This window comes from Peromyscus eremicus, chromosome 8a (genome assembly GCF_949786415.1).
Source record: "Peromyscus eremicus chromosome 8a, PerEre_H2_v1, whole genome shotgun sequence".
Lineage (NCBI taxonomy): Eukaryota > Metazoa > Chordata > Mammalia > Rodentia > Cricetidae > Peromyscus > Peromyscus eremicus.
The window spans coordinates 36,913,096-36,926,528 of record NC_081423.1 but is presented as its reverse complement, the minus strand read 5'-3'; the positions used below and the strand labels follow the sequence as shown (position 1 = coordinate 36,926,528).

The 13,433-nt window shown below is 50.4% G+C and overlaps 1 long non-coding RNA gene across 1 annotated transcript in view; it reads left to right on the top strand.

Annotated features, from left to right (window-relative positions):
* LOC131916907 (uncharacterized) overlaps positions 1-12,852 on the top strand; it is a 42,688-nt gene extending 29,836 nt beyond the window's left edge. The window contains exons 3-4 of the long non-coding RNA XR_009380613.1: positions 11,630-11,670; positions 12,619-12,852. This is a non-coding gene — a long non-coding RNA (uncharacterized LOC131916907). The remainder of the gene's footprint in view (positions 1-11,629; positions 11,671-12,618) is intronic.
* The last annotated feature ends 581 nt before the right edge of the window (positions 12,853-13,433 follow it).

Sequence of the window (13,433 nt, the reverse complement as noted above, 5' to 3'; positions counted from 1 at the left end):
CTGGGACTTCGGGTAGGAGGGGCTTCTTGTGGGCGGAGCCCTTGTGTGGGAGGAGCTTCCTGTGGGCGGAGCCCTTGTGTAGGAGAGGCTGGGGGGGGGGGAGGCTCCTGGACCAGCCAGGATAGGAGGAAAGGTGAAAACAAAGTTTACTATAGCTGGTGATCACCCAGTCTATGGCCAAGTCAGAATTTTAAGACTAGAGACTGTCTTCTGTTTTTTTTTTCTAACTCCATGAGTAGGAAGATGCCCCACCCCCCACTCATGGTGGGTTTTTTTCTTTTTCTTCAAGTCTCATTGCATTGGCCCTGGTCAAATAAATGGGTGTTTTCTGGAGTCTTACATTTTATATATATTTATATATGTGTGTGTATGTGTGTATGTATATACATGCATATACATGAGTGGAGGTGATGTGTGCGTGCACGCGCTTGCAGAGGCCAGAATAGGTTGTTGGACCCCTAGAGCTAGAGTTACAGGCGGTTAGGAACCACCTGATGTAGGTTTTGGGAACTGAAATCAGGTCCTCTGCAAAGGCAGTGAGTGCTTGTCATTTCTCTAGCCCTGAGTCTTCCCTTTCTCCCAGATGGGAGGGTAACCCCTGTGCCTCCGCCCTGCTAGCAGGGCGTTCAGCACAGGTGGGAGGAAGTCAGGAAGCTCTGGCTGGCTTAGATGTTGGTCCTGCCTTGAGTGTGATTAAGAATTCTTTTTTTAAAAGATTTTATTTATATTTTATATGTAAGAGTGTTTTTCGAACATGTATGTAAGTGTAACATGTACATGCAGTGCCTATGAAAGCCAGAAGGGGACATCAGATCTCCTGTAACTAGAGTTAGGGACAGTTGTGAGCCTCCATGGAGGTACTAGGAATCAAACCTGGGATCTCTGTGAGTTCGAGGCCAGCCTGGTCTCCAAAGCGAGTTCCAGGAAAGGCGCAAAACTACACAGTGCTCTTAACCATTTCCCCAGCCCTTTATTGGGAATCCTTGGTGGCTTTGTAGCACAAAGACACCTGTCTCTAGAGCCCCAGAATAATCTCTAGGTGTTCTCAAATGGTACCTCATTTCTCTGCGCCCGTCTGTCAGTGAGGGGACCACTATGTTAGTGCAGACAGCAGCAGCCTCTCTAATACGAAGGACTGATTCCCTGGGTTTCCAGTGCTGAGCCACACCCCAAAGATGGTTCAAGAAAGAAACCCAGGCCAGGCGGTGGTGGCGTATGCCTTTAGTCCCAGCACTTGGGAGGCAGAGGCAGGCGGATCTCTGTGAGTTCCAGGCCAGCCTGGTCTCCAAAGCGAGTTCCAGGAAAGGCGCAAAACTACACAGAGAAACCCTGTCTCGGAAAACAAAACAAAACAAACAAACAAAAAAAAGAAACCCAGACTTCACATCTGCTTAAAAACATCCCCAGGAACTTTGCGTACCCCTGTAATTGGGAACAGAGCCCTGATGGATCCTGAGTCCACAAATCCAAAGCATTAGCCCTAAGAGTTGGACCAGTCTTGAGAGAGGACTGAGGTAGCTGATCCACCCTCATAGAAAGCAAAGTGCCAGTAAGAGCAGACTGCTGTGCTACATTTGTGAACTGAGAACGCTGTCTGTGGAGACTTCCCAAGGGTCATGTAAACAGTTGGGATGGTTATATCTTTTAAACAACAGCTTCTTCTGTTGTTCTTCAACATTGGATGAAAAAAAAAACTCAATTATTCAACAGTTCGGTGTCTTGAGCCAGCCTGGGAGTTCATGAGAGGCCGGCCATACAGATTCCCTTCCCCCTAACTGGGGCTGGGGGCCGGGGCTCTGGCTTCTTGAGAGTGTAGTGGTGGCAGGGAGTCGGGGGTGGGGTGGATGTGGTCCCAGTCTTCCATTCCTACAAGCAGCTGTGCCCTGTCATCGGGAGAGAGCAGGGACTTGGGATGTAGCCAACGGGTCTCCTGGGGACTCTGTCCCTCTGGGGAGGGATCCTTCACTTGAGGCGCAATCTTCCCATTTGACAGTCAGACATGAAGGAAACAGGCAGGGCTCCTGGGCTCCAGAGTCATGGCAAGAATGTGCTCTTCTCTCTGGAGTCTTGGCAGCCTTGGTGGGCACCGGGCTTTCTCCAACTGATGGAGCTTAGACTCCTTGAAGCAATGCCCCTGTCTCAACACCTCCTGGTCCCTGTCTCCTAACCCCACTCCATGCTCTCGGGTACGGGCAGCTACTTAATGTCAACCCTTTCTGCTCAGGTTTCTACTGCAGCTCATTTTGTCATTGTGTGGGTGGAGGGAGGGGGCGGAGGGAGGGGGCTGGAGAGGATGTTCTGTGTGTGTGGTGGTGGTGCATGTCTGCAATCCCAGCACTCAGGAAATAGAGGTAGGAGGAAAGCCACAACTTCAAGCCGAGCCTGGGCTTCGTGGCTACCTAGTGAGACCCTGTTTCAACCGGCTAACTAACAAAAGGAGTTGGGAAGCCAGCTCAGTCCACAAAGTGCTTGCTGCACAAGCATTAGCCCTTGGTTTGATCCCCAGAGCTCACAGAAGAGCCGGGTGTAGAGCCACATGCCTGTAATCCCAGCTCTGGGAGGCAGAGAAAGTTAGAACTCTGGGCTCAATAAGTCATCCAGCAAGCTCCAGGCCATTGAAGAGACGCTGTGTCACAAAACAAGGTGGGTGGCACCTGAGGAACGCCACCTGAAATGGAGCTCCTGTAGGTACTCTTCACGAGCACCTACGTGCACACGGTGCACATAGAAACGCACACACAAACAGAATACGTGAGGTAAAAAATAATAAAAAAATTTCAAATATGAGGAGGGCTTGGTCTAGGAGCTCTTAGCCTGTTGGACATCTCAAATTCCCAGGCAGCCAGAACTGCGTGCAGGGTTTACAGCTTTCAAGAGTCATTGGCCCAGCCTGGGGTTCTGAGCCCTTAGGAGAGGGAGGGGAATGGGAGAAGATGATGGCAAGGGGAGGGGACGGGGAGAGACACGGGTAGGGTCGTGACTGGTGGTGGTCTTACCTAAGACCAGTGACAGGATCACCAGTTAGTGTTGCTGGCCATGGTCAGTGCCAGGTCTCAGGATAAAATGGCTGAGGTGCCTATTGACAGATCAGAGCGGACTCTGGCTGCCAGTCTCCCTCAGTCCCTTCTTACAACTGCCTTTTACAGAAGCGTCATTCTGGCTGACGTGCCCCACCCCCAACCTCTGCAGCCGCTGGAGCTTCCCAGCTGATTCCTGTATAGCCTCAGCCATTTGGTTCTCTTGGTTCTTGTGAGGGCTCTTGTGTGTTGTTGTGGTCTGTTCGTGTTGTCTGTGTCCTCTGCCCCCCCCACACACACTCCCCCCTCTCATAGCCAGGTTCAGTCTACTGGCCATGTCCAGTCTGGACCCTTCCAGAGGCATCTGGCTGTTTTCTCCCTTGTTATCTCCATCTTCTCCTCAACCATACCTAGGAGTGTCCTGTCCTCATTTTTTCTTTTTCGTTCAGTCAGCAACCGTACTAGGCCACAGCAGTGACACATGGCTGTGTGTTAGGACTTGTACCCCCCTCCTTTGTGTATCTAGTGTGAGGCTGGAGTTGAAGGAAACCAGCCCTAGAGTCCTGGAGCAGTCCTTGCTGAAGGATGCGAGTGGTGCTTGTGTCTGTCTGGTAGATTGGGTCCCCTCAGCCAATGGACGGGGGCCATCGGTAGGTTCCTAGCCAAAGAGGTAGGAAGGGGCTTGGTCATTGCAGACCACAAATGAATGAAATGAGGACATGATCTCTCCAAGGTGTGGTTGAGGAGAAGGTTTTTATTGTAGCTATGAGGGAGAGCACAGCCAGACTACAGCAAGTGTGCAGAGCAGGGAGAGAAAGTACTACATTGAACATGTCCAGTAGACCCAACCAGGCCATGGGGGGGGGGGGGGCGGTGCACGGGGCAAGCAGGCCAAGAGCCAAGAGCAGAGGACCAGGAGAGTGCAGAGCCGAGATGGCCGGGCTATATAGGAATCAGAAACTGGGGGAAGGAAATCCAGGACAAGGCAGAGGTTTAGGGTAGGGCATGGGACGAGAAGAGCCGAGAAGAGCCGCAGGTGCTGAGTGCTCCAGGAGGCCAGGGTGCTAATGGGTGTGCTTGCTGAGTGCTCCTAGAGGCCGGTGTGCTAATGGGTGTGCTTGCTGAGTGCTCCTAGAGGCCAGTGTGCTAATGGGTGTGCTAACAGGCACCACCGTTAGCCACTTGTCCCAGGTCTCTCCTGCACCTGACAGTACATTCGTAATCTTGAATCTAAGGTCTTGTCTCTTCTGTGGGGCAGTCAAGCTCATAAAGTAGCATGTGATTACTAGAGCACACTCCATTGAAGCTGGGGGAAACACGGGGAAGTTCTGGGATCCAGATTTCATCCCAGCACATCACAGGGGATTTTGGAAGTGGTGCGGCCTGGTGAAGCAAGCAACAATGGTTGTTTGTAGTCCGGCGCTTGTGCAAAGCTCCTGCTGTGTGGTGACTCAAGCCGAGTAGAATTTCCCTTGGGCCCGCCAGCTGGACAAGTCGGAGCTGTTCTCCTCTGCGCAGGCCCCGGCACAGCCTCACGGGGCCTGACTAAGGGGAGGCTGTTCAGGGAGAGGAGAGAACCTGGTTTAATGTCCATGTGTGAGAGTGGTTGCTTCTCTTAAGCCAACCAGCCAGGGTGCTCCCCACACCCTCCCCTGCCCACAGCCCCAGCCCCACAGAGCCATTCCCAGCACCTGGCCCCACATCTGACCCAAGACAGACATCTGCACATGCCTGCTGAGCTGCCGAGCGAGGCTCCGCTCCCATCTGTACCACATGGCACAGCAAGGCCCAGGCTTCAAGTGGACCCACCCTTGAGGTTAGATGCTCTCCAACCTGCGGCTCTTCCCCTCACTTCACTGTGATGTTTAATACTATCAGTTTTGTTCTTAAGGAGTTGTTCTCTGGACTCTGTGTGTGTGTGTGTGTGTGTGTGTGTGTGTGTGTGTGTGTGTTACTTCCAGGCAGAGTCTCACTAAGTTGCCCAGGCTGGCTATGGACTCACTCTGTAGCCCAGGCAAGCCTTGACCTTGCCATCCCCAATAGCTGGGATGACAGGCATGTATACCACGAGATGAGGCGTGAGGCATCGGAGTTATTGGCGGCCATACAGTCTGTGGCGCAGATCATAGGTTGAAAAGTATCAGCTAGCCTGACTGCTCAGGGAAAAGCCACAGTTTTAGTCTGAGCAAGGAGATAATGAATCTGTTTGCTTTCTTGTGGCCTAGGAAGCTCCCTGATGCTAGTGGGCAAAGATAGTCTACCATCTAGCCAGCCCATTGCTGTTGGTAGGGAAGCACCTAGAACCACATAGTTTCCTCCAGAGGCTTGCCCTTTGACTAAGGGAAGGGAAAGTTAACAGTGCATTCTGGGTCTGGGGAGGGTGACGCTCTACAGATGCTGGAGAGGAAGGGTCACTGTGCTGCCCAGAGCCATCTTGGCCAGGACACCCTAAATCAATAGGGCAGGCCCTTGCCCTGGCGGCTCAGGCATGCGAAGCAGATGCCAGCTGTCATCCTGCATACTGACAGTTCAATCAGCTATTCTTACTGGGTATCAGTTTTCTGCAGAGTGACCTCTTGGGTGTGGTGGGGCCATGTAGATGAATCAGCCGCAGCCTTGCTTCCCTACAGGTGTGCCATTTGGTAGGGGAAGGGGAGACTATTCTAGGTCATCCAAACCTTCCCCTGGGCTTACGTCTAGCTACCTCTCCTTCATTCAGCCTTCACCACACCAGACACCCTGGGGTCCTGGTCCTAGGTACATAGTAATTAATAAATCCGGAGGCCTGTGGTCTGATGGGGAGCCCCTTCTGCCTCACAATAAGGTCAGCCAGCTCCGAGGCAGGTCACTGGCGGGACTGCACTAACAGAGGAAGCCTGGGACATACCCCCCCCCCCCCCCCGTTGGCCCTGGGCATCTGGAGGTTCACAGCTGCTACCTGTAGGAAGAGCCACAGGAAGATGGTGTGGGGCTCAGGTGAGTGTGGCAGGGACAGGGCGATGGTGGAGGGGTGCTGCTGCCCCCCAAGGACATGCCTTCTCTCTCTTAAGGACCTATGAATAGGCTGCTCCCATTTCACCCACACTCCCCTCTGCAGGCCCACTGCTCACAACAAAATGCGCCCCCAGGGATCAGAACCCAGCGCTGATCTTGCCCAGCCTTTTCCTGCAGTGACTCTGGCAAGGCACCTAATTTCCTAAGCTTCTTTCCTTATTAGTAGAGAGGAGATAATGACTGCTCCTGGTCTCTTCACAATGACACTTCTGGTCTTTAAACTGTCCTGGAGTGGGGGTGAGGATTTGGACCACTATATAAACAATGGTACATTTTATGTCAGGAGTGTCTGAGAACAGTAGTAAATGTGTAGAGGCCAACTGTAATTCTGCAGAGACTCTTGTCTGTGTCATGGGGCATGGTGGGAGCCACCCTCCAGTCCTTTGGATTCTTGTGTTTGCTGAGCACCAACACCGGACACCTGTGTATTTTACCAGTGTTTTATTTAATCCTCAGGACAAACCTGTGAGGTTGGTTATCATGCCCATCTTGCAGATGAGCTAGCTAAGGCCTCTGGAGTGGTATGCACTGAGAACTACTGCAGCGAGCTAAGGGTTACAGATCTAATAGTAGACAGAATTCCACCCTGGCGGCACATGCCTTCCCCAGGTGGTCACCTTCTGGGATGAGCTGGAATGTGTCAGAGTCAGGACACATTCCCAGGTGTGATGGTGGCCTTCAGGGTTGGAACTCACTTGCTCTCCTAGGGCACAGACTGTCCCTGGCAGCTCTTTGTAGGATAGGGAGCCAGCCTGGGAGCGTCCCTGCAGCCCTGACCCAGAGCCAGGATTCCCCCTACACAGGGGGGAGGGAGGAGCTTTCCCAGGGGGATTTCCCCAAGGGGCTGGAGTGAGCCCTTTCCTGGGGTCAGAGAAGGACATTGCTCTCTGGCTGAGTGGGGGATCCCCTTGGATTTCATGGTGCCCATGGGAGGGGCCTATTGTGTTCCTAAAGCACAGGTCCTGAGGGAGAAGAAAGGCTAGGGCCTGTCAGTATTAGCCTCTCAACCAAGTCTCTGTGTGTCTGCAGCCCCATCTCCTCCTCCCTCACCTACTTCTGCCATGAGACTGTGACACTGGGCAGTGACACTTGATTTAATAATGGCAGGAAACGGTCTGAGATTTGCAGCCTCCACCCACTTCTGAGAAAGAAAAAAAAAAAAAAAGACACCAGATTGTTCATTGCAGTTGACTTTTGGTGGTACTCACTAGAAACAAGGCAAATGGCCAGTGCTTGGGGATTAGATAATATTTTGTGAGAAGACACATGTAAAGTACTAAGAAACAAAGACCATCCTTAAGAGGAAACTTAAAGGCCGGAAGTATTTCATAACAGATTTAGTCAAAATTCAAGTCACAAATGGTCATGATTTCTCTTTCTCTTTTTGGTTTTGCAACTGAATTTTATTTATTTATGTGTATGGATGTTTTGCCTGCATGTATGTCTGTATAGCACATGCATGCCTGGTGCTCAGGGAGGCCAGAAAAGGGCCTCAGATCCCTTGGAACTAGAGTTAGGGACAGTTGTGAGCCACCATGTGGGTCCTGGGAATCAAACTTTGGTTCTCTGAAAGAGCAGCCAGTGCTCTTAACCATTGGGTCATCTCTCCAGCCCCTTATTGTTTTGAGACAGGGCCTCACTACCCGTTCCAGACTGACTTCAAACTCCCTGTAATCCTCTTGCCTCCGCTCTGAGCGTTGAGACTATAGGCATGAGCTACCACGTACGGCTTGATTTCTTTCCTTCCCTCCCAATTTTACATTGGAAGCTAGACACCATGCTGTATACCTGTAATCCCAGAATTTGAGAGGTGGAATCGTTAGGGTCAGGAGTTCAAGGCTAACCTGTGCAGCATGAAACTCCGTCTAAAAATATGCAAAAAAGCCGGGCAGTGGTGGCGCACGCCTTTAATCCCAGCACTCGGGAGGCAGAGGCAGGCGGATCTCTGTGAGTTCAAGGCCAGCCTGGTCTCCAAAGCGAGTTCCAGGAAAGGCGCAAAGCTACACAGAGAAACCTTGTCTTGAAAAACCCAAAAAAAAAAAATATGCAAAAAAATGTCTGGAAGGATGTCTCTGAAATGCTTTTGTTGGTTGTTTTGTACTGTTTTTGTGTTATGAGACTAAGTCTTATTATGTTGGCCAGGAGCTTTCTATGTAGACTGGGGCGGGCTTAAACTTGTGATCCTCTGGCCTCTGCCTTCCCAGTGCTGAGATCACAGACATGTGCTACCACCCCAGATAATACCAAATATTAACTGTAATTATTACTGAGAAGTAGAATTGTAAGTGCCTTCTGAGAGGCGGTTATCTGTCTTCAGTATTTCCCAAATCTCCATCCATGAAAAGACATTGTCTTTTATGTCTTTTGTTGTTGTGAAGGAAAAAGTCCATAGTATTGGGGGGAGGGTGTCCTTTTGACTCTGTAGCTAGGCAACCCCAGGCCCCAGGCAAGGCCCAGGAGTGCAGATAGGGCAGGTAATACAAGGGAAGCCTCAGAGGGGCATTAGCCCAATTTGGCTGTCTAGATGTTACCAAAGAGGCCAGCTGACAAGCCATGTTACAGCAGGAGACCCCTCAATACTTTATCATTCGCCCCATGTTAGTGCCCTCACAGGCTCATTGACATCCGAAATTACCTCTCTGCTAATGGCCTATCTGTTGAATTTTGCCTTCTGCAACAGAAGCCCTGTGAGACAGAACAGGAGCCCTGGCTGACTAGTCCTTGATCTTCCATCATAGAAGATCAGATGAGATCTTGGTTTATAAGAACATGGGGACTTTCTCAACAGCCCCTAGGCTGTGGACCTTTATCCTGAGGCTACACATGGCAATGTGAGATGGAAATGACTTCGTAGGAATCAGGAAGCAGAGAGAGAGCGGGCTTATGAGCCCAGAAATGGATGGAGTTGGACATCTGAGAGAAGCTGGCCCTATCCATGGTTCCAGTCATGGACCAGCTCTGCAGTCTACATTTGAGGAAAGTGGAGAGTCAACTTCTCTTCCACTCTCCATCCCTTTGCCTCTAGCTCTCCTGCTATGGCCCGCTACCCCCATTCCTCTGCCTCAGTCTTTAGCTTCTCTCTTCTGAACCTACTACACTTGAGAAGTGTTCATCCCATCCATTCTGCTGGTCAGGATGCTACATCCAGTCTTTCCTTCTCCATCTTCACATCAGGTGGCCTGTCGGGGTACGCTGCTCATCCTCCCTGGCACCCCTTCTCCTCTTGTCCCTCCTACATACTGCGAGTCCTCAGTCACCTTGGCGGAGCTGTTGAATGGGCTTCTGTTGTCCACATCTCCTGTCCTGACATCTACCCTCTTGTTGACTGATGATTATGTAGGAGGGCCCAGCCCACTGTGGGTGACACCATCCCTAAGCACATGGGCCTGGGCTGTATAAGAAAGCAAGCGTAACATGAGCCAGAAAGGGAGCCAGCAAGCATCATTCATCCAGGGTTTCTGCTCCAGGCTCCTGCTCTGATTTCCCTTAATGATAGATTATGATCTGGAGGTGTAAGATGAAATAAACCGTTCCTCAAGTTGCTTTTGCTCAGGGTTTTATCACAGCACCAGAAATCAAACCAGAATAACTCGCAATCCTAGGAGTCCTCCCTCATCTTTTTTATTATTATTATTTTTTAATCTCAATTCTAACCCATCAGCAAAGCCTGTTAGCTCCATTTTCTAGAATCTGACCACATTCCAACACCTCCATGCTACCGCTCTGTCCAGGCTACCACCGTCCCGGGCAGGTCTGCACTGGCTGACTCTCTTGCTGAATGGTTCTACTTTTGCTCCTGAGTTTATTCTCAACAGCGCTTCCAGGATGGCCATTGCTGAAATATGAACTGTTACATTGTTTCTCTGTTCAAATTTGTATACCAACTTTCCTCTAACGCTCTACAATCTCAGAACCCTCTCTGAGGGGATCGGTACCAGCTCAGGACCCACTCTGAAGGGATTGGCACCAGCTCAGGACCCTCCAGACCAAGGTCTCAGCACAAAGGAGATTTATTTGCCCCAGAGGGACAAAGAGGAAAGGGGAATTTGTGGGGGGAGGGGACACAAAGCACGGCCTCTGGATAGAGAGGAGACAGATGTGGCCCATAGGCAAATGGTGGTTTATAAAGGTGAACCGGGAAACCCTGTGTTAGGGTGAGGTGTTTAATTTTGGTTGGGCGTGTTCATTAGGGCAACCAAAGGGGGCTTTGGATTGCTGGACTTCAATACTTTGATAGCTGGATTTGGTAGTCAGCCTCAGGAGGAGGAAGTGGCCAAATAAGGGAGTAGACCTTGGTGGCTAGCTTTAGGGATGCAATCTAACAGTTTTTAGCAAAGCAGAGGGAGTGGGGGAGAAGGGCAAGGCCTGCCAGAGCCTCGTTTGCCATGCTCGGGCGCCAGAGCCGCATTTGCCATGCTCGGGCTGGCTAGAGACCCGTCACTCTCCCTACCTCTCCTCTTTCCTTGTTCCTGCTCTGATCACAGCTGACCTCACTGGGCATCACCATGCCAGGCAAGCTGTCCCCTCCAGACCTTTGCCTTTGTTGTTCCTGACCCTGGGAACCACCTTCCCATTAACCCTTTGGCTCCATGTCCTCAGTTCTTCAGTTCTTTTTTCACAATGTACCTTCTTAGATATCCAGCTGTCCATGCCCGCGCGCGCGCGCGCGCGCGCGCGCGCGCGCGCGCGCGTGTGTGTGTGTGTGTGTGTGTGTGTGTGTGTGTGTGTATGTGTGTGTGTGTGTGTGTAGACCTTTCTTTCTCTTTTTTCCTTTCTTTTGGATCTCTTGTATCCTAACCTGCCCTTGAACTTACTGGGTAGCCAAGCGTGACCTTGAACTTCCAGTCCTCCTGCCTCTGACTCCCAAGTGTAATGATCACAGGGACATGCCACCACGCCTAGTGTTATATGGTGCTGGGGGTCAAACTGAGGGCTCCGTACATGCTAGGCAAGCACTCTGCCAACTGAGCTGTATCCCAGCCCCACCAATCAGAATTTGAAGCTTCTTCTCAGTGTTCTCTACCCTTCTTCTGATTTTCTCTTGGTTTTCTTCATAGCAACTTTACTACCTGTGACTACTGTATTTTATGTATTTATTTATTTTCAGTTTTTAGTATTTCCAAGAACACCACACACTCCCTAAGGGTAGGTGCTTCTGTCCACTGCTACATACCCAAAGTCCTGGAACAGTGCCTGGAAGGTGTTCAATAAAAAGCTGATGAGATTGGGCACATTCGGGGTGATATGGCCATAGGGTGTTCAATAAATAGCTGATGAGTGTCTTCATCAGTGAAGATAAACAAACAGGTTGCTTCTGTTTACTAAGCCTTGAAGCAGGATGGGAGAGTGCTGGGGCTTCTCCCAGTTTACAAGTACTCAAGGCTGAGTGAGCAGGAAATTTCAGTAGAATGGGCCTTGGGTAGAAGCCATGTCGCTGGGTCTGTCTTAGCTTGTGTCTCCATCTCAGTGGCTCTTGGAGAACTTGCCAAAGATAGGTCTGCATCACTCACCTTCCAGGCCCAGTGGCCACTGTTCACTTCCCTTTCTTCTTCTTCTAGGTGCCAGAGTGTGCAGCCGCTCAGACCAAAGCACCACGGAGGTGAGAGCAGCAAGGCTTTGGCTAGCTTGGGATTTCCCATGTTAAAGGTTTTGGAAAGTAGCCCAGGAAGTCCCAGGGGACTAGTGCTGATTTCATGGACAGAGAGTGAACCCTGGGACTAGGGGACAGTTTGGTAATGTCAGAGGTGATGTGAGGTCTTTAGTGCTAGAAGATTAAGTCAGTTTTCTGTTGCTACAACGGAACACCTGAGATTGGATAAAGGAAAACATTTCGCTTTGACTCACTTTTCCCCAAGGCAGGAAGCCCAAGACCAGATGGCCCGTCTTACATGGGTCTCATGCAGTATCATAACATGACGGAGGCAGCGGCCGACAGGGCAGGACTCAGTGAGGATGGCCCCTCCCTCTCAGTGATCCAGGCCTGGGTTCAACAGAGCCAGTGACTTCAGAGTGACAGACCTTGTTCAAGACACAGCGTGGGAAAATGCCTGGCCGTGGGCCCACAGGATGGCCTTCCCTTCCCAGCTCTCCCCAGAGCTCCTACACGGTGCTCCAAAGTCAAGGAAGGTCTTGAACAGTTTAGTTCTAGACCAAGAATTTACTAAAATTGCCTCCTCCCCAGCATATGGTTTCCTGCTGAATCTCAGTCTAAATGACAAGTATTCAGTGGCTAGCTGATGTATGCAGCATGTCTATACTGAAATATACTGCTGAGGTGGGGACACCTGAGGTGGGGACTGCTGATGTGGGGGACCGCTGAGGTGGGGGACAGCTGATGTGAGGACAGCTGATGTGAGGGACAGCTGAGGTGGGGACAGCTGAGGTGGGGACAGCTGAGGTGGGGGACTGCTGATGTGTTTATAAAGAGACAACTTTAAAACTGTGTCCAGTGTTGGACCAAGCAATTGGCTTTACAGAACTAAGGAATAACCATATCTAGGCAAAGGGCAATGCACAAATGATCTACAACTGCATTTTTTTTGTAAAGGAAACATCAGGAAGCCTCAGGAAACATCAAAAAGAAATTATCCAGGAGCCTTTTAGATTGCTTAGTAAGGGTGCTTGCCACCAAGCCTGAAGACCTCAGTTTGATCCCCAAGACCCACGTGGCGGAAGGAGAGGACCCCTTCCCCAAGTTGTCTTCTGACATCCCACACTCACTTGGCACACTGTGCCTCCCCCCAAGTACACACTAAATAAATAAATGTAATTCTAAAACAAATTATTCAGAATTTGTACATCTATTCAGGGGTGTGTCGAGCATCAGAGTGACATATACACATATTTATCGAGAAAGGCATATCTGTTGTTTTGTTTGCTGTTTGTGTTTTGAGACAGGATCTCATGATGTTGCCCTGACTGGCTTAGAACTCACTATGCAGACCAAGCCAGCTTGGAACTCACAGAGATGTGTTGCCTCTGCCTCCTGATGCTGTGATAAAAGGCATGTACCAGGATTTCCAGCTGGCTGTTTGTTTTTTTAAGACAGGCTGTCATGTAGCCCAGGCTAGCTTTGGGCTCACTGTGTAGTCAGCTCTGACCTGTAACTCTTGACCTTCCAGCCTCTATCAACCTCAAGTTCTGGGATTATGGGTGTATACCACTATACCTAGCAATATATTTAATTATATTGGTTTTTTTTTTTTTTTTTTTTAAAGATTTATTTATTTATTATGTATACAGTGTTCTGTCTGCATATACACCTGCAGGTCAGAAGAGGGCACCAGATCTCATTACGGATGGTTGTGAGCCACCATGTGGTTGCTGGGAATTGAACTCAGGACCTCTGGAAGAACAGCCAGT